Genomic DNA, 21,490 nt, shown 5'->3' with positions numbered 1-21,490 from the left:
ATCGCATCGCCTTTGACCAAGTTGACTCAGAAGGGTGCTTCATTTTTATGGTGGACGAGTATGAGGAGAGCTTTCGAAAGCTCAAGACAGCTTTGACCATAGCTCCAGTATTAGTTTTGCTATTAGCTTCAGGTTCATATACCGTGTGTTGTGATGCTTTGAGAATTGGTATTGGTTGTGTATTTATGCAGGAGGGTAGAGTTAGTACTTATGCTTCTCGTCAGTTGAAGTTCCATGAGAAGAACTACCCCGTTCATGATTTTGAGTTGGCTGCCATAGTTCATGCGTTGAAAATTTGGAGGCATTACTTGTATAGTGTGTCTTGTGAGGTGTTTACTGATCATCATAGCCTCCAGCACTTGTTCAAGTAGAAGGATCTTAATTTGAGGCAGCGGAGGTGGTTGGAGTTACTTAAGGATTATGATATCACTATATTGTACCATCCGAGAAAGGCCAATGTGGTGGCCGGTGCCTTGAGCCGAAAGATGGTGAGTATGGGGAGTTTGGAATATATTCCAGTTGGGGAGAGACCTCTTGCAGTTTATGTTCAGGCCTTGGCCAATCGGTTCGTGAGGTTAGATATTTCGGACCCAGTCGGGTATTGGCTTGTGTGATTTCTCGGTCTTCCTTATATGATCGCATCAGAGAGCGCTAGTATGATGATCCGCATTTACTTGTCCTTAAGGACAGAGTTCATCACGATGATGCCATAGATGTGACCATTGGTGATTATGGGGTGTTGAGTATGCATGGCCGGATTTGTGTGCCCTATGTGGATGGGCTTCGGGAGTTGATTCTGGAGGAGGCCCATAACTCGTGGTATTCCATTCATCCGGGTGCCACGAAGATGTATCAGGATTTGACGCAGCACTATTGGTGGATGAGAATGAAGAAAGACATTGTGGGATTTGTATCTCAGTGTCTCAATTATCAACAGGTGAAATATGAGCATCAGAGACCAGGTGGCTTGCTTTAGCGGATAGATATTCCGGAGTGGAAGTAGGAGAGGATCACTATAGACTTTGTTGTTGGACTTCCACGGACTCTGAAGAAGTTCGATGCTATTTGGGTGATTGTAGATCAGCTGACCAAATCCGCGCACTTCATACCTGTGTACTATCTATTCTTCAGAGTGGTTGGCAGAGATCTATATCCGAGAGATTGTTCGTTTGCATGGTGTCCTAGTTTCCATCATTTCAGATAGGGGCACTCAGTTTACTTCGCAGTTTTGGAGGTCTGTGCAGTAAGAGTTGGGTAATCAGGTTGAGTTGAGCACAGCTTTTCACCCTCAGACAAACGGGCAGTCCAAGCGCACTATTCAGATATTGGAGGACATGTTGCGTGCTTGTGTCATTGATTTCGGAGGGTCATGGGATCAGTTTCTACCGCTTGTAGAGTTTGCTTATAAAAATAGCTACCAGTCAAGTATTTAGATGGCTCCATATGAGGCTTTGTATGGGAGGCGGTGTAGATCTCCAGTTGGTTAGTTCGAGCCCGGTGAGACTAGGCTATTGGGGACAGACTTGGTGCAGGATGCTTTGGAAAAGGTGAAGGTGATTCAGGAGAGGATTCGTATAGCGTAATTGAGGCATAAGAGTTATGCTAACAGGAAGGTTCGAAATGTGTCCTACATGGTTGGTGAAAAGGTTCTGTTGAAGGTTTTGCCCATGAAGGGTGTTATGAGATTTGGAAAGAAAGGTAAATTGAGTCCTTGGTTCATTGGGCCTTTTGAGGTGCTTCGGAGGATTGAGGAGGTGGCTTATGAGCTTGCTTTGACACCCAGCTTGTCGAGTATGCATCTGGTATTTCATGTTTCTATGCTCTGGGAGTATATTGGGGATCCGTCTTATGTTCTGGATTTCATCACAGTTGAGTTCGATGATAATTTGACCTATGATGTGGAGCCCGTAACTATTTTGGGTCGTCAGGTTCGAAAGTTGAGGTCGAAGGATATAGCTTCAGTGAAAGTGCAGTGGAGAGGTCGGCCCATGGAGGAGGCTACTTGGGAGACCGAGCAGGAGATGCTGAGCAGATATCCTCACCTGTTTGAGGCTCAGGTATGTTTCTTGACTCGTTCGAGGACGAACGTTTGTTTAAGTTGGGGAGGATGTGATGACCCGGCCAGTTGTCTCATGAGTTACTGCTCCATTTTCCCCATTTCTGCTTCTTATTGCTTTGTATAATGGTTCTATACGTGATTGGGTTGATTGTCTAGGGTTCGGAAAGGATTTGGTAAGGTTTGAGACACTTAGTCTCTTTTGAAGAAGCTTAAGTTGGAAAAGTCAACCGGATGTTGACTTATGTGTTAGAGGGATCGGATGTGAGTTCCGATTGTTTGATTAGCTTTGGGAGGTGATTTGGGGCTTAGGAGCATTATCGAAATGAGTTTTGGAGATCCGGAGTATATTTAGGCTTGAATTGGCGAAAGTGGATTTTTAGCGATTTCCGGTTGGTAGGTGAGATTTTAATATAGGGGTCGAAATGGAATTCCGAGAGTTACAGTAGTTCCGTTATGTCATTTGGGATATGTGTGCAAAATTTCAGGTCATTCGGACGTGGTTTGGTTGGGATTTTTTATCAAAAGCGGAATTTGAAAGATTTTGGAAACTTAGGCTTGAATCCGATGTGTTTTTGTTGATTTGATGTTGTTTGAGGTGTTTTGAAGATTGTTACAAGTTTGAATAAGGTTTTGGAATATTTTGGTGCCTTTGGTTGAGGTCCCGGGGGCCGCGGATGAGTTTCGGAGGGTTGAACAGATCATTTTAAGTTGAAGAAAATTGCAGATTTTGGTTTCAGCTGTTGCGGGTATTTTACTCTTCGCGTTCACGAAGGGTCAGTTGAGGAAGTTGGAAATTTAGCCTTCGCGTTCGCGAGGAAGGCTCCGCATTCACGAAGGGCTATGCATCTGTGCATCGCATTCGCAGGAGTGTTGTCGCGTTCGCGTAGAAGAAATAGGCAGCGGAGCTTCATGGGAATTTAACTCATCGCATTCGCGATAGGGGGAACGCGATCGCGAAGGTCCGTCTGAGTAAAGCATCGTGTTCGCGATGGGGTGGTCGCGATCGCGAAGGAGGAATTTTGGTAAAAGTATTTTTGTGTTTCGCGAACGCGAGGCTTTGACCGCATTCGCGAAGAAGGATTTCAGGCCTGGGTAGAATGTTTAAATACTCGTCTTGTCCGCGATTTTAGGGTTTATTTCCTCCATTGATGGTCGTTTTTGGAGATTTTTGAAGGGGATTGACGAGGAATTCAAGGGGAATCACTTGGAGGTAAGATTCTTGGACTTAAAACTCGATTCTAATGTGAATTCCACCTAACTAATCATGGAAATTAAGCCAAAAATTGAAGAACTAGGACTTGGAAACTTAAACTTTTGATTGAAGATTTGAAGGACCATTTGAGGTCGAATTTCATAACTTTTGATATGTATGAACTCGTGGGGAGATAAGGAATCTATTGATGTAAAAGTTATCGAATTACGAGACGTGGGACCAGGGGTTGGGTTTTGGTAATTTCGGAATTTATGTTGTAAATTGATTATTTTTGCTTGGGCTTCGCTCCCTTAGCATATTTTGACGTCCTCGTTCTAATTTGGATAGATTTGATACGGGTGGAGGCCGATTCGAGGGGAAAATGCATCGCGATCTAGAGATTTGACCGGTTCGAGGTGAGTAATGATTGTAAATGATGTTCTGAGGGTATGAAACCCCTGACTTGAACATCATTCTGCTATATTGAGGTGACGCACATGCTTGATTATGAGTGTGGTTTCGTGCAATGTTGGGGATTGTGACTTAGTCCATCCCAGATGACTATTTTATTGCGTATTTGACTGAAATCTATTTGCTATCATCATGATTTGGGCTGAATGCCATATTTGGACCTTGTGCCAACTATTTGAACCCTTCGGGGATTTTTACTGGTATTTCCTCGCTATTTTGACTTTATACTTGAACTCAATCATGTTATATTTCATTGTTTTCGTACTCAGCCATGTTTACTCTGTTTTAACACTAATATGATTTTTTCAATGATATTTTTGGGCTGATAATCATGTTTTACTATTGTCCGAGTAGCTTGTGAGGATTTTGACTGAGTAAGGCCGAGGGCCTATGTTGTGAGGAAACATTTGATACTGATTTTGAGGCCGAGGGCCTGAGATATGTACGCCACGAGGTGGCTTGATTGATATGAGGTCGAGGGCCTAGTGATGATGCCACAAGATGGCTTGATATTGCTCTTGGGCCGTAAAGGGCCCCTCCAGGAGTCTATACACCCCCAATGAGCGCGGGTACCCATTGTGATGTAAGATTGAGCCCGAGGGGCTGGTACTGTTCTATGTGATTGCCCGAGGGGCTGGTATTGTTCTGAGATGTTCCCATAGGGGCGGATTTATTGATATTGTGCCCGAGGGGCGAACTTTTATGTGTTTATTTTGCATAATTTACTGTCAAATTACCTGCTTAATTGTTGAAAAAGACTTTTCATGAAGTTAAATTTGAGTTAAAGGATTTTTACCTATCTTTCACTGGTTTACTGTTTTAATGGTTTTATTGCTTCGTTATAGCATGCTTTTGTGCCTTACGTGATTTCCTGCTTTTAGTATTTATTTATAATTATTACTCACTGAGTTGGAGTACTCACTTTACTCCCTGCACCCTGTGTGTAGATTCAGGCGTATCTGGTCCCGCTCCCGAGTGCTGATCATTTTCGGCTCAAGCGAATTTGAGGAGGCTCTAGGTAGTTGTTGGCGTTCGCAGCCCGGAACTCTTCCATCTCTTAGTCCTTCATGTTCTTAGATTTTAGTATTAAACTCTGTAGTTATAATTGGAGTATTTCGTTTTGCTAGATGCTCGTGACTAGTGACACCCCGGTATCGCGTGTTGGGTTATTTTCCGCAAATTATGCTATTATCTGTTAACTTTGGATTATCTTATCATGATTTATATTTATTTCTTATGGTTTAACTATTAATAATTGGATATGGGAAGTGTCGGCTGACCTTGTCTTTATGAGAGGCGCCATCACGACCGGGTCCGGGTTTAGGGTCGTGACAACATCCACGTCTGCATTATCGAATGTAATATTATCTTCTTCCAAAACTTGCCTAACTCGCTTCCTGTGCGTAACCGTTATTTTTGACACCTTCCTCGTTGTTGTTATGCCATAGATCTCTTCTCTTCCACTTATGACATTACCCGTCCTTTTTGGTGAAAGGGGTTTTGGAGGCTCCTGTCTATTTTTCATATATGCCTGCTTTCCCTTTTCACTAAATAATTCAGTTAAATACCCTTGTTTCAATTAATGCTCTACTTCACCTTTCAGTAACCTACAATCCGTTGTTTTGTGGTCGTGATCGTGGTGACACTCGCACCAAAAATCAGGATTTCGCTTATTCGGATTTGATCTCATTTCTCTTGGCTATCGTACCTTGTCGCCCATATTCTTTAAAATATCCACCAATTCGGATGTGCTAACATTAAAACTATAACCGTCGAGCTTTGCCTTCGAGCTTCTATCAAAATCACGTGTTTCTCGCGTGTTTCATTCTTTTTCGAACCTTAATGATGAACCTAATTCCCTATCTCTTTATCTATGATCGTACCTTGGGTTTTCCTATTTTGAATGTGAGTCTCTTCCCGCTGGTCCCATGTAAGAGTCATAGCTATTTTTATCTGACCTTTTTTCAGTTTCAGTTTGCCTTGAACTTACCTTTTCATCCCTTCGAGATTGAATGATGGTATCTTCTTCTATCCGCAGCTTCGTGATATATCTGTTGTAAACATCATTCCAAGTTGTAGCTGGAAATTCTCGTAAACTTTCCTTGAGTTTCCTCGCGGATTCTGATTTTTTTTCATTTAGATTACTGGCAAATGCCATAGCTGCCCAATTATCTGGTACACATGGCAACGTCATCCTTTCACGCTGGAACCTGTCTAGGAATTCCATGAGTAGCTCTGTATCTCCTTGCTTTATTTTGAAAATGTCCTCCATTCTTTTCTCGACTTTTTGAGCTCCCGAGTGTGCTTTGATGAATAAATCTGCAAGTTTAGCAAAAGGATCTATAGAATTTTTGGGTAAAAGAGAATACCATATTAATGCTCCCTTAGTAAGTGTTTCTCCTAATTTTTTTACCAATACTGATTCAATTTCTTGCTTGGTCAAGTTGTTTCTTTTTACGCCGGTTGTGAATGCAGTCATGTGATCCCATGGATCAGTTGTTTCGTCATATTTCAGAATATCAGGCATCTTGAATTTCTTCGAAATTGGTAGAGGATCTGCACTTGGCTTCCAAGGTTGTTGTGAATATTTGTCCATATCTATTCCCTTGATTACAGGAGGTACTCCAGGTATTTTCTCTATGCAATCACTCTGCTCCTTGAGATGTTTCTGCAATATTAGTACTAAATTTTATAAATCAGAATTGATTGGGTTACCTGGCCCTCCATCACGATATTCGCTAGGAGTTCCTCCACTGCCCGAATTAATGAGTCCTGAGCGAGGATTTTCTAAAGTGTTGTTGTTTGGAGTTTATGTTGGTGGCGCAACTGGCAACTGGTTAGCGAAAGCCTCAAGAGCATTGCTAACCTGTTGAGCAATTAACTTTTTCAGAGCTTCGTTAATAGCCTCATCATTTTAAAACTGATCGTTTGCATTTGACTTAGATGCATCAGGAGTTCCTTCTCGAGATTATCGAGGAGAATTTCGTAGGGAAGGGATCGGGGTTCCATCGCCTTGCTGATTCTCCTGGAATTGACGGTCTCCTTTATTGTTGTCATTGTCATTTGACATGATTGATTTGACAAAAAAGGTCAACTTAGAAATTAATAGATTATCAGATTTCTGGTAACGGAACCAATTTGTTTAACCAAAAATAGGAATTTCGATCAAAGCTTGTTTTTAGAAGAACTCGGGTTACTGATAATCAAATAGAAATAAGAATAATTGATGTAAATAATAGCTGGATAAAAAGCAAAGTAAATCAGTGTATTCCAATGGTATTTCGTGTCCTTACAAATGTTCATTCCTCGTTTTTTATAGCTATTTCTAAGTAATACGTTTCTTTTCTTCTATAATGGAATTATTATGGACAATTAATGACATTCAATGTAACATTATAATTGGCAATCGTAACTGTTTCAGTACAGATTCTATAAAGTTTACTGTAATTAATGCTCATTAACTACCAATAATACGTATCTATACTCTTTTGCTATCTATGTTCATTCTTCCGATGCTTCTTCAAATTATCAAGAGGTTCGAGCACCCATTACTTTTGGTTTTCTTGGATCTTTGCCCGTATCTGTTAAAGCTCGTGCCTCTTCAACTATTCTTTGTCAACTGTCATTCTTTTACTGATCCACGTGTCATGACATATAATCACATAATTAATTCGATATATTAACTTGATTTTTTCCAATACAATGACAAAATTTAATTTATAAGTCGTTCCACAATTCTGCCTTGATTGTCTGTTTCATTCATCTTCAACGGTTACAAAATATTGCATAGCCTTTTTCATTTGTCATTATGCTCTATAAAAGTGCAAAATAAAGTGTCTAATCATTTTATCATATTATCCTATTTCTGTCAGAAATTTCTTGTTCACAAAAAATTCATTGATATTTTTGCCAGGCTTACTTCACTCAGCATTATCTGCAACGGATCGCGGGTATATCTGCTTCTTTGCCCATTAGGCAACTTCATTTTTTACTTACTGTCTTATGTGTAACGACTTCATTATAATAATACAACAAAATAATGAAAGTAGTGGTGGACCCAGGATTTTGTGCAAGCGGGTTCAGTCGGAGAAGTCCATAACTAATATAAGCGGTATAAACCGTATAAGCGGGTTCAAAAATAATTTCTATACAAAATTTACCTTGCTTTAGCCATAATTTATATATATATACAGTATTATTTTTTGACGAAATGGGTTCAGTTGAACCCACCTCTCACCACTTGGGTCCGCCCCTGAATGAAAGGGGTTTTTTAAATTACGCTAAAAACAAATGAATTGTTTTCTTTTGAAAAGAAGGTAAATCAATAGTTGGTTTATAAAATGAAGACTCATTGTTTATGATACAGATTGGCTATCTTTCAGATTTGTAATGACAACAAAAAATTCTATGGTGATAGAGATTGGTAAATGCATCACAAGCTGGCGAAGCTAAGAATTTCTTCAAGGGTGTTCAAATTTAAAAGAAGTGGAAAAAATTCCGACAAAGAGTGTTAAATATGTGTTATATACTTCGAACACATAATATTTTACCTATGTAAACAGTGTAATATTTCGACGATATCAATATGTGGCTTCGCCACTGATCACAAGTCTAATAATTGTAACTATAGTAACATATACTATTGCTCTAAAAATATGTTCTATATCATCCGTCAATACGAAAAAACCAAAACAATTATTTTTGTGGTGGGCTAGAGCGCTTACAAGAACTGCCATAGTTTGAAAAGGATTGTTATGGGAATCCGAAATTCACACCTTCGAAACGGTGATAAAGCATAACATTTTACTTGCTAGATAAGCCAACATTATAATAATATTAGTCATTTTAAATAATTTTAATTTAATTAATAATAAAGAAACAAATGCTAAAATAAAATGATTAATCCATAACAATAGCAATGTTTAAAAAACATCCCAGAACTGGTGTCACAAGTACACGAGCTACTAGAATAATACAAATAAAGGTATGAATGAAAATAAAGTTGTCTGAAGAAATACACAACTAAGATAAAATGGAAGGGGACTTCAGAACTGCGAACGTCATGCAGTTATACCTTGTGAGCACGTGATTTTTGCTTCACGAGAAATTACCCCAAAAGAAATCAAAAAATAAAACAAATTTCCTTTGTGTACAAATTTTGAGAATTTACGTGGCATTTTGAATAGTTATTTATAGTTTTGTATGTGAATGTTTATTTTTATTAATTAAAAATACAAAAAATATGTTGCGTGTGAATTTTAGGAATTAATTAAATCATATTTGTTTTTTTTAAAAAGGAAGAAAATCACAAAAAATACGTATTTTTGTATTTTTATCACTTAATATCCGATTGTGTGATTTTTGTTTTAATTAGTGTTTAATTTTAGATTTTAAGAGCCAATTAGATTTTAATTATTAAGAGTCAATTAGTATTAGTGTTTATAAATTAGGAATTTAAAAGGAGAAAAAATAGTAAAAGAAAAAGAAGGAAAAGTTGAGCAAAAATAGAAAGATTTCGGATTTGGGCAAATTTTAAAAGAAAACTCCAGGCCCAAAAACACATCTTACCCAGTCCAACCTTAACCAAACGACCCCGTTTCTACACCAAACGACCCTATTTCTACACCAAACGACCTGACCTCTCATTAAAACCAAACGACCCCGTTTCTACACCAAACGACCCCGTCCCGTCCTTCACCAATTAATCTGAGCCGTTAAGATCATTTGATCTAACGGCTTAAATTAATTGTCACATTTAATATACCCAAAAAACCCCAAACCCCTTTTACCCGTTTCATTCCCAAACACCACCACCCTTCGTCTCTGAAAGAGACGAACCAAACGACCTCGGAACCCTAGCGCCGCCTTTCTACCCCCTCACTATAAACCCGTCGGCACAACGTCGGTGAGCACCCAAATAACACCCCTGAGCCATCTCCCCATCCACAACACGAATCCATGACCCTTGTACCTCAAATCATCCCCCACCTTCTCGAATCTTCGTTTGAAGATTCGATCGGAACCCTAAAGCCACCCCAACCAGTCCCAACTCACACCACGAGACCCTCGGACCTCCCCCATCTCTAGAACACTCTGGGTTTTGCTCGAATCATGCTACAACGTTTCGAATTTCAAAATTGAACCAGGGAACCCTAACGAAGACCAAACTGGAATTGGGCCAAACTAGAAGAAATTTGGGGTTCATAATCGACCTTAGTCGAGTGTTCTCACTCGAGAACACTCGATTGAGGTCCATTTGACCTCAAAAAATATCGGAGTCGGTTCAAGCCTTAGCCCGTTTGGTTTCTGATTTTTGTGAGGTATTTCTCCTTTCTCTTTTGCTTTATTTTAATTTTTGTGTTTAGTTTGTTGTATCAGTTTTGGTTATTTTGTCATTTATCTTCTTCTCCTCCTTTACGGATCTTTTCTTTGGTCCGAATTTTATGACTGTTGATTGTATGCTATGAACTACGTAGTTCGATTAATTAAGTTTCGTCAATTAAGTGTTGGTAGTTTGTTTGTTCCCTTTGAAATGTTTGGTGCCAGTTTTGTTTGTTTGACATTCCCTGATTCAGAGTTTCAATTTATTTCGATTCTGCTGCCTGAATCCATTGGCATTTGAATTCATACTAGTTTCGAATTGAGTTACAATTAATCAAGCACTTAGTTTGGATTGATATTGAATCGATAGCCCTGTTTGATGCACTTTAAATAGAATTACTGGCCATGTTTATTCATTTTAGATTTTGGACATCAAAAAGCATGTGAATTGTAGTTCTTTAATGAATTAAAGGTAACTTGACAGCATGTGTTGTCAGGGTATATTCATGCTGCCCATACTTGTTTAGTTTACTAAAAGGAAAACCATTTTAATAATGGAAAAGAGGGCTGTCAGGGGAATCTGGTGGGGAATACATTTCTTTTTGAGTCTTGAGTGGAAAAACAGAGGGAATAACATGGGAGAGAATCAGTTTTTAATTGACTAAGTGCTCTGAAGAGCTGGAAAAGGAGCCTGTTGTGATATATATAAAGGGAAGGAGTTTGGAGAGGAAAAGGGTTTCTTTTTCCAGAACCTAAGGGAGTCTATTTTGAACAAGTGAAGAGTGATTCATTCTAGACTTCAGTTCTACATAGATAACAAACAAAAAGCAAAAGAAAAACCTCTGGAAAAACTCTAAAATTCTAGAAATGCATTGTTCTATTGTTAAATTCACAGTTAGTTTGAGATTTAGGCCCAATCAAAGTTACTCTAGGCTGGTTGTTTGAGTTGTTTGGTTTCAGATTTGTCCCAGCTTGATTTCGAGTTGGTGTTTGGTTTATTTCCAATAGGTTTGAGTCGATCTGTTTAGCTCTTTTGGTTTTTCTAAAACATTTCTGGATCTCTGAGTTTCACTGGGCTGGTTCTTATTGTCCCATACTGCTGTTTGTGGTGCTACTGCTGTTATTTGCTATCTGTTGTTGTTGATTTACCTCTCCTTCTTCTCACTTTCCAATTCAGGTACACACTCGAATTAAGTTTTGATGTAGCTTTGACTTGAAAGATGAAAAAATGGAAATATTCATGCTTTGGCCTCCACATCTGTGCTCATGTAGTTTACCCTGCACCTGTGTTTCAAAAAAAAATAGATATTAGTTGATGTGTAATTACTTAATATAGCTTAGTTTCGGTTGGTATTGGTTGGGAGGGTATACTGTATAATTTGATTTGTTTTGGACTGTTAATGGACTATCTAGTTGCTGGAATTTCTTTTAGTTAATAACCTTAATAACGTCATTAGTTTAGCTGAAAGTTTTAGCAATTGAATTAACTAGTTCTAAATCTGCATTTTACAATTAATCCTTAAACAGTCGAGTAGTGGACTAATTTCTATTCATTTGTATTTAGTTTTGGACTGTCTTGGGCTGGCATAATTGGAAATTTGTGTTAATACAGTTGCTTAGTATAGTTTAGTATAATTCAAGTTCATTCAGCATTAGATACCTTATTCATAGACGGTGAGTCATAATTTAATCCGTACTTAAGGGAATCCATCAATGACTCACGTAGTTTAGTTTAATAGCATGAAGTTGAGTTTTAATTTGGATTGCCCAGTTTATACAACTATATACGTTTTGGATTCAAAAGCACTAGATACATCTCCTATCCGAAATAATACACGCTGCATTTGCGTGTTGAAAGGCCATCTCGCCCCCACCCCTTTATAAATGAAATCAATATTCACGTTCACCATATATGTGCACTGTTAAATGAATTGAATGGTCTGAGTGTCCAATGATTGAGGACTAGCGTGCAATTTGAATCAAAAGGCTTATTTGGGCATAAAACCCTGGCAGGCCTCGAAATTGAAACTGTTGTCATGTTTCTGGGCTCACTATGGGCTCAAACCATCCAGCCCCATTATGAACACAATAGGGGCTGTCTTGAACGAAGTTGCTAAAAGGATATATTTTATTTATTTAGCTATTGGGCTTGGCTGATCTGAAATGGATTTATAAGGATTTAGTTCTTTCAAATAGGCTAAATAATTAGGTATTCTTCTTTTATTATTAAATACAAATAAATTAGAAAAAAAATCATAGTCACTTCAGGATTGGTCTTTAAATAAAAGTAATGAGACGAGCCTCGCCAAATAAAAAATACAAATTGCGGGGCCCTCAATAATTGGACATAATAAAAATACTTAGAATTCGGAATGGCTGTTTAGCGAATTTCACGGCTTTCCCCAAAAATAATAATACGCTAGCCTTTAGGAATATTCTTAATAATATTACCTCCCTAAACTCAGGTGCACATTTATGTGATCCAAATCCAAATCTCAACGGAGTCGAAATATGTCAACAACCACGGGTGTATTGATTGCGACGTGGTTCGGGACGCATTTTCACGACGTTGCAATTCTATTAAAAAATAATAATAAAAGAGGTTTTAAACTTAATAAAAGCACACAAGTTATAACATGTATTAAAATCAGATATTTAACCATTATAACAATTTAAGAGACCGTGCTAGAACCACGGGATCCGTGGGTGCCTAACACCTTCCCTCGGGTCAACAGAATTTCTGGTTCGCAGACTTCATTTGGAAAGTCGAAAATTTCCTCGATTTGGGATTCAAGATAAACCGGTGACTTGGGACACCAAAAGACAAACCTTTCCCAAGTGGCGACTCTGAAATAAATAAATAATCCCATTTTCGAATAATGTCACTTAAAATGGAAAAACTCCCTTGTGCATTATCCTTCGGGGTAGGTGCGTAAAAAGGAGGTGTGACAGATCTGGCGACTCTGCTGGGGATCCAAACCCAGAACTTCGGTTCAGGGTTCAAGAATTCGAGCTTAGAATAACTGTTATAGTTGTCTTGTTTTATCTGATTTTTACATGTTGAGCCTAATGTGCTAAATGCTGCTTTTACCGCTTTGATATTGTTTGGACTGTATATAAATTGCTACGAAACCCTCCTCTCTCTGAGTCTTCTAAATTATTTGGGAAGTGTGCACTTCGTGTGACTTCTTTTCTCTTAGAGTCTTATCCCAATTGTAGAACGAGGTTCGGACAAGTTGCAAAGCCGGTGAAGCTTCTATATTCCCGGTACGCTGCCCCCCTCGGCTCGAGCTGTCCGCTCGGGTAAGCCAGGTCTAGAACAATAAACCCAGGTTTTTAAACCTAGTATAACAAGCCTCATGTCGGATCCCTAGTAGGAACGTTTGTTTACATCATGTGCATTTGACCTTGGAGACACAACACAGGGGTTGGGTCTGTCTAGGACAGGTGTAACCAAATGAAAAAGACCATCCTGATGCATCTTACGTGCTACTTGCGCATCTGTTTGTTTCGGCTTGCATGTTGACCGGCTTCTAGAACAGAGGAAGAAAATCAAAAAATCAAAAAAAAAAAAATAATAATAATATAGGAGTGAGAGGTAGGTATTTAGAAAATTCTGAAACTCTGCCGAAATTCCGAAAAAAAAAGAAGTCATCTCCAAATGAGCCAATGTTTTCAACTGCCATGTTCTGTCAAAATTGGCGAACTACGCGGGTCTGATTCTCACCGGATGTGAGATACATAGGCAAACCTCATCGGTTCCGGCCCACCATTTTCGAAAACATCCAAAAATATTTTCCTTTACTTCCTTCTTTAGAAAAAGTCTTTCTTTAAGAACCCAATTGTTTTAAAAAAATCCAAAAAGATTTTTTTATTAATTTCTTCTCAAAATTCAAAAATATTTTCATTCTTCTTTCAAAATTGGAAAGAAAATTCAAAATTCAAAAATATGCCATTTTTAGAAGCATTTCTTTCATAAGAAGGTGATGTCATTCTTGTCTAAAATAGTTGAATGTCCCCAAAAGGACGCTGGAAGGCCATTTTTGCAAGAACAACCACCTTTAGTAGTTTTTTTAGGTTTTGGCCGTTTAGCAAACACAGCCTTAAAATCTTCTTCCCCTAAGTGCTGAAGGGCCGTATTTGCAAAGCCGGATTTTTATGAAATTTTGATAACCTTTTATTGATTCCAAATGAGTTATAACCTTTTGAATTAAATCACCCTAATAAATGTGTAGGATGAGCACAGAGAAAAACGAACCCTTCGCAACTCTTGAAGAGATCCCCTTACAGCTCCACATGTGGTGGAATGACCTAGGAAAAGGTAGCCGAGGAACTGTGATAAAAGTTTTGGGTGGTCTTGTCAGACTTTTTAACCTCAAGCCAATATTGGACGTGATTGAAGCCTTGATACCTTTTTGGGATCCGACTCGCAATGTGTTTCGCTTTTCCGATTTTGAACTCACACCCACGCTAGAGGAAATTACGGGTTACGCCTGCCTTAGCAGAAACCTTAGAAGTCGGTACCCGGTGTCACCGAGACCAGTATCTCCTCACAAGTTTCTGGATATGTTAGGTATTAGCCGGGATATTCAGGATGTGAATTTATCTGGAGGGTTTTGCACTTTCCAGTTCCTGTACCAATGCTATGGCAATCCCCAAGGTTTCGAAGCACCGAATACTGGTCTGACCCATGCCGGAAATAAAGATAAATGGGAGGCAAGGCGGGGTTTGGTTTTTACAGTAGCATTCTTGGGTGTTATAATATGTCCGCGAAAAGACGGCAACATAGAATTGGGCTCGTGGGAATGGTTGATGTCGCAATTAAGAAAGCTAATGGCACATTAGTTCCCCTGATCTTATCTGAGATTTACTGAGCTTTGACCATCTGTCGAGAAGGGGGAAATTCTTCCAAGGCTGCAACTTACTACTATAATTGTGGATACTGGAACATCTCTGCCACCGTGTCGGGTATATGAACTACGGCATGACCGGTTTGGATTGCATCGAAGAATTTGAAAGCCGAGTGGCGGGGGTTGAATTTCCAGAGGGTACCGAAGCTTGGTTTGCCCACTTGAGTTCTTTAACTTCGGATAAAATTGAGTGGACGTTCGGATGGCTCCCTGCCACCGAAGTCATATACATGTCAGCTAAGTGTGCTACTTTCTCCTAATGGGCATCCGGAGCATCCATCCATATACTCCTCACAGGGTTTTGCGCCAACTAGGAAGATTTCAAACCGTCCCCCATGACGAAGATTTGAGTGTACATGTCGTCGAATTGGGCCCAAAGGCTGTATTTCCAGAAGGAAGAATTCGCCAAGTTTGGAATGAGTGCAGATTTCTCGAACCCAAGACTATGGTGCGGGATCTAGCTAGAGGTGAGGTGGACCCCAATTATATGGTTTTGTTTGGCAAAAGATTTCAAATTCCTCGAGAGCCCGAGAGACCTGCTAAGAGACCTCATGTCCAACAATTCACTAACGACTCGCAGGAGCAGTGGGGTTGGTTGGCAAAAGAAGAAAGCTATAGGGCTAAGATAAGTAAATTAGAGGGACAAATCAGGGACCTCAAATTTGGCCACAGTATCCAAGCTGCCACAGATGAAGGGGAAAAGAAAAAGCTAACTCAGGAAAACGAGGCTCTCAAAGGTCAAATACATAAAATGAGAATGGCTGCTAGAAACCCGGAAAGAAGCCGGGCAGATGAAAGGCTTATAAGCGGTCTGATAAAGAAGGTACTTGAGTGTTAAGATGACCTAGAAAAATCTGAGGCTAGTCTAGCAAAAGTCCGAGCACAGTTGGCAGAGAATGCAGAAGGGCGGGTAGAGTTTGTGCGACAAATGAAAAGAAAATATGAGGGGGCAATCGCCAATTTAAAGAGAAAGCTAATCACCCTTGAAAGTGAGGCGGACAAACAGGCCTGGAATCTTAAAGCCGATAGGGAACATTGTTATGCTTTGATGGCCCAAATGGACGAAGATATCCAACAATTGCGGAATCAAAATCATCATGACACTCAAGTGTTGGAAGTCCGGAGTCAGCAAATCGGGCGTTTACTTCAGGAAAAGGGTATTGTCCGAGAGAGGGTTAGAGCCATTGTCGACTACATCGTCATGAAATGCCACGCATGTGAGGATATGACTCAGACCACTTTCTTCGCTGCTGTAATGACATTTGTCCGCCAGATAATGAGTGATTTGAAGCGGCTTCAAGGGGATCTTGCACGTAGGCCCGTGAGACCGAATGATGTCCCACGGGCCCCAGGAGTCGAAGCATTGATGTATTCATGATTTTTCACTTATTGAGTCTGTATTTTGGAAATTAATTTTTTTTTAGTCTGTTGGTAGTTTTAAAATTCCAAGAAAATGAGCAGTTTGAAGTCTTTTGTAATAGAAAGTTTAGGAGTTTTATTAATGAAAATTTGAAAATTCCCAAAAAATTGTTTCTTTCTTTTTCGCACTTGTTTTTCTTGAACTACATAATGATCTAATTCACGCGGCGTCGTGATACGTAGGCAATTCTCATTGGATCCGGTCACGTATTTTGTAAATAATTTCAAATAAGAGAGGGATGTGAAAAGAGAGCCAAAGAAAAACCAAAAGAAAAATGGCAAGGAAAGAGAGGAAAGAAAAGAGTGGAAAATGGGAATAAAAGGAGAAAAACAAAAGCCAAAGTGAAAAAAAAAAAGAAAATTGGGAAAATAAGCAGATCTGGGATGAAACATGCAGCCGTTGCGAAACATGTAGAAACACATTTAACTGTATAGGTGCATCACACCCCTACGTGCGATTTCCTATGTGTTAATTGTTTCAGACTAACTGGTTTCTTGTCTTCCAATTCAGAGGTTCTATAGTAAGGTGTTTGGTTTTGTGGTAGTCTGGCTTCACATTCATACTTCATTAGGTCAAAAGGAAACGTTGAAATGTCTTCGGAAATTCCTCTGCCAACAGTTCCTATTTCAGAGGATAGTCCGATCTCGGCCATCACAACTTCTGAGTCAGCAATGGCTGAGGAAAATAGAATTATGCGTCTCCGCATGATGGAAATGTGGGACGCCTGGGCCAATGGAAAAGAACCACCAAGTGCGATCCCTGGATTCCCTCAGCTTTTCCCCAGGGCAAGTGGGACCTCCAACATCCCCATAAGTTATCCAAATACCCCACTGGGATACCCTACCATTTCAGCCCACTTTGCTGGAACACCTTCTGAGTCTCGCCCCCAGGTTTTAGCTTCAAATGCGGCTTCAAACATATTCACCGTGCCACCTTGTTCAGCTACGGCACAACCTGTTTTACCCAGGCCTAACTTTGATTCATCTTCCTTCACATTTCAAGCACCATCTTTCCCAGTGGAACCTCCTTAGTTTCCTAATTATACTTACCCTCAACCACCCCAATTTGAGTTCACTGCGGGGCAAGAAAAGACCACCAAAACTTCTGAGCAAGAAGAGATTGTGAGGAAGATGAGGAGTATGGAACAGAGTCTCAAAAGCATACAAGGCTTGAGTGGACAGAAAAGTGTATCCTATGCCGACTTATGCATGTTCCCTCATGTGCACCTACCATTGGGATTCAAAACCCCAAAATTTTAGAAGTACGATGGGCATGGTGATCCTATTGCTCATCTCAAGAGATATTGCAATCAGCTGCGAGAAGCCGATGGAAAGGAAGAACTACTCATGGCCTATTTCGGAGAAAGTCTGGTTGGCATCGCATCTGAGTGGTACATGGACCAAGATATATCCCGCTGGTACATCTGGGATGATCTTGCTAAAGATTTCGTCAGGCAGTTCCAGTACAACATTGATATTGCTCCAGATAGGAACTCATTGACAAACTTGAAAAAGAAATCCTCAGAAAGCTTCCGAGAGTACGCAGTTAAATGGCGTGAGCAGGCATCCAGGGTAAAACCTCCGATGGATGAGGTTGAAATGGTCACAGTTTTCCTTCAAGCTCAGGAAGCTGATTACTTCCAGAATATGATGTCTGCAATGGGTAAACCGTTCGCTGAAGCTATCAAGATTGGCGAAATGGTTGAAAATGGGCTAAAAACGGGTCGAATTCTAAGCCAATCCGCTATCAGAGCTACCTCCCAAGCCATTCAGGGTGGGTCTGGAGGAATAGCAAAGGGAAAGAAAAGGGAAGAAACATTCATGGCAGTGTCGAGTGCAAGGAGAAACTGTACTCCCAGATCCCTTTTCTCAGAAAGGACCCCACAGAACTATTACCCTCACCAAGATTTGGCCTATACTCCTTATCCATACTCGGTCATGAATGCTCAGCCTTATGTCCGGCCACAACAACAAGCCAACAGAAATCAAGCTCCATTTCCTAGAAACAAACCTCCTTACCAAACCCACTATAACCCCCGTCCTCCACAAAATAATTTTCACCCTCATGAACCGCCTAAGAGGCCAAATTTCACACCAATTGTCGAAACCTACTCTAGCCTGTTACCAAAGCTTGTTCAAATGGGTCTGCTACAGCCTGTTCCTCAAACCAGGCAAAACCCAGCATCACCCGCTTACAAAGCCGGTACCCGATGCGCCTATCACTCAGGGGCAGAAGGGCATGACACGGATGATTGATGGACTCTGAAGAGAGCCATGGAGAAATTGATAGAACAAAGGAAGATAGTGTTGAGGGATGAAGAGGTTCCCAATGTGACAACAACCCACTGCCAGCCCATAACAACGGTCCGGTAATTAGAATGATTTGTGAGGATAAGGAATTTGACCCAGCATTGAAGGCCATCATTGTCATTGCTGACAAAGAAAAGGAACCAAAAGCTTCCCCGAAGCAAGATAAAAAGGAAAAAAAGAAAGAAAACACCCCTCTAAAGTCAGAGAAGAAAATTGAAGTTGAAACCGGGGCAACGCCTCTCAAAGATGTTGTTCTCTACGTCCCTCAAGGCCATAAAGAAAAGAAGATGACATTGAGTCATCCCAGGAGATTCAAGCTGAACAAAACAACCCAGATGTATGTGCCCAAGGGGGTTTATGTAATGCGGGGGCCAATTAAACCATCGAGGCTAAATGAGCCCATGGTTATTGGACGCGCGCCACAGAATCCCATGAAAGATCCTACTGTTGTGCCCTGGAACTACAACAAAATGGTGGTGACCCATAAAGGCAAAGAAATCCCAGGAGAAGTTCAAGAAAATAACCATGTTGAAAAGTATTCCAATTTGGAAGAGGTGAACAACGCTACTAGAAAGCGCTTCCCACTTAAGAAGCCCATGAGTGCCGAAGAAGCGGAGGTTTTCTTCCAAAACATGAAAATGGCAGATTATGAGGTGATTGACCAGCTTCGAAAATTTCCCGAACAAGTCTCCTTGTTGGCTTTGTTGATGAATTCCGTCGAACATCAGAAGGTATTGATCAAGACCCTTAACGAAGCATATGTGCATGTTGAAACTTCTGTAGAGCAGTTGGAGAGAATGGCAGAAAGATTTTTCGCATTCAACCAGATCACTTTCAGCAAAAATGATTTACCCTCAGAAGGGGCCGCACATAATAAAGCCCTGCACCTAACAATCAAATGCAAAGGGCACTACGTGAAAAGGGTGATGTTGGACGGAGGCTCTGGAGTAGACATTTGCCCACTTTCAACTCTACAGCGCATAGAAATTGTGACCGAAATAATCCGACCCAACAATGTCTGCGTACGTGCCTTCGGTGGCATCAAAAGGGACACAATTGGAGAGATCGATCTAATTCTGACCATCAGCCCAGTAGACTTTGAAGTAACCTTCCAGGTTCTAAACATGGACACATCCTACAACTTTCTTTTTTGGAGGCCATGGATTCATGCAGCGGGGGCTGTACCCTCTACTCTTCATCAGATGGTGAAGTTCGAGTATAAGGAACAAGATATCGTGGTCCATGGAAAAGATGAGCAATCAATTTATCGGGACCCATCAGTCCCATGTCCTGAAGCAAGAGAGGGGAGTGAGCACATAGTTTATCGGGCTTTTGAAATTGTGGTTGCAGACCAGTACAAAGAAGGAAAACATTGCCCCCAACCTTTCCTTTCTAATGCATCAATCATGGTGGCCAAAGAAATGATCCGACATGGTTTCAAACTGGGGAAGGGACTTTGGAAATCATTGCAAGGGATAGTTGAACTTATCACCCTGCCCACCAGCGAAAAGTTCTTCGGGGTAGGCTTCCGACCCACTCCAGCTGATATAAGCTGGGAAAATGATAGAAAGAATGACGGTTGGGTTTTGCCTCAGCCGGTTCCGCATATTTACAGAACATTTGTCAAGCCAAAATACCAAAAGAAAGAAGAAGATGAGGTCTTTACTACCGAAGAGATTGAAGAAATCTGTGAGGCAATGAGGAAGATACTATATGAAACCCACATGGTCCAGCCAGGGCTCAAGCACCGCTGAGGTGCTGTATATGGGTCCCAATGCCAAGCTGCAGAATTGGAAGGCTACGCCATTCCCAATCAGGCGGGAGTCCCGATAGACCTGTCCTGCCACTTTTTCTGCATCGTGAGTTATGTCAGGGTGTAACTCGGATGTTTTTCTTTAGTTTCTTGTCTTTTAATTACCAATGTGAACCCTGTTATCTTCAAAATTCAATGAAATGAAATTAATATTTCATCGTTCATCTCTCTTCATTCTTTCTGATTTTGTTACTTTTTCTTATTTCTTCTTTCAGTTCTAATAATGCGGCTTTAAATAACATGACATGATTGCGGACATCATGCCCAGATCCAAACACGCTATCTAACTGCGAAATAATGAACCAAGAACCGGAATATGATGAAGAAGAGGCTTTTAAGGAAATAAATCGAGAATTGGAACAATTTGAGAATAAACCTAAGCCAAACTTAAATGAAATCGAGCCAGTTAATTTGGGTAGCTTTGAAGAAGTCAAAGAAACCAAGATAAGCATTCATACAGATGAAAGAACCAGGGACGCATTGATCCAACTTTTGTTTGAATTCAAAGATGTGTTTGCTTGGTCATACGATGACATGCCAGGATTAAGTGTCGATCTAGTGGTCCATAAATTGCCAACCTACCCCGATTATTCCCCTATCCAGCAAAAACAGAGGAAGTTCAAAGTTGATATCAGTGACAAGATTAAAGAAGAGGTCACAAAACAATTAAAGGCGGGGGTGATTCGAGTGGTCCGATACACCACATGGCTGGCTAATATAGTTCCTGTGCCAAAGATAGATGGGAAAATCCGGGTGTGCGTTGACTACCGAGATCTTAACAAAGCAAGCCCCAAGGACAATTTCCCTTTGCCAAACATCCACATCTTTGTTGATAACTGTGCCAAACATGAAATACAGTCTTTTGTGGATTGTTACGCAGGATACCACCAGGTGTTGATGGATGAAGAAGATGCAGAAAAGACATCTTTTACCATACCATGGGGCACTTACTGTTATAGAGTCATGACATTTGGTCTGAAGAATGCCAGGGCAAC

Source organism: Nicotiana tabacum, chromosome 11 (assembly GCF_000715075.1).
Source record: "Nicotiana tabacum cultivar K326 chromosome 11, ASM71507v2, whole genome shotgun sequence".
Taxonomy (NCBI): domain Eukaryota; kingdom Viridiplantae; phylum Streptophyta; class Magnoliopsida; order Solanales; family Solanaceae; genus Nicotiana; species Nicotiana tabacum.
Note: the sequence above shows the minus strand (reverse complement) of the source record.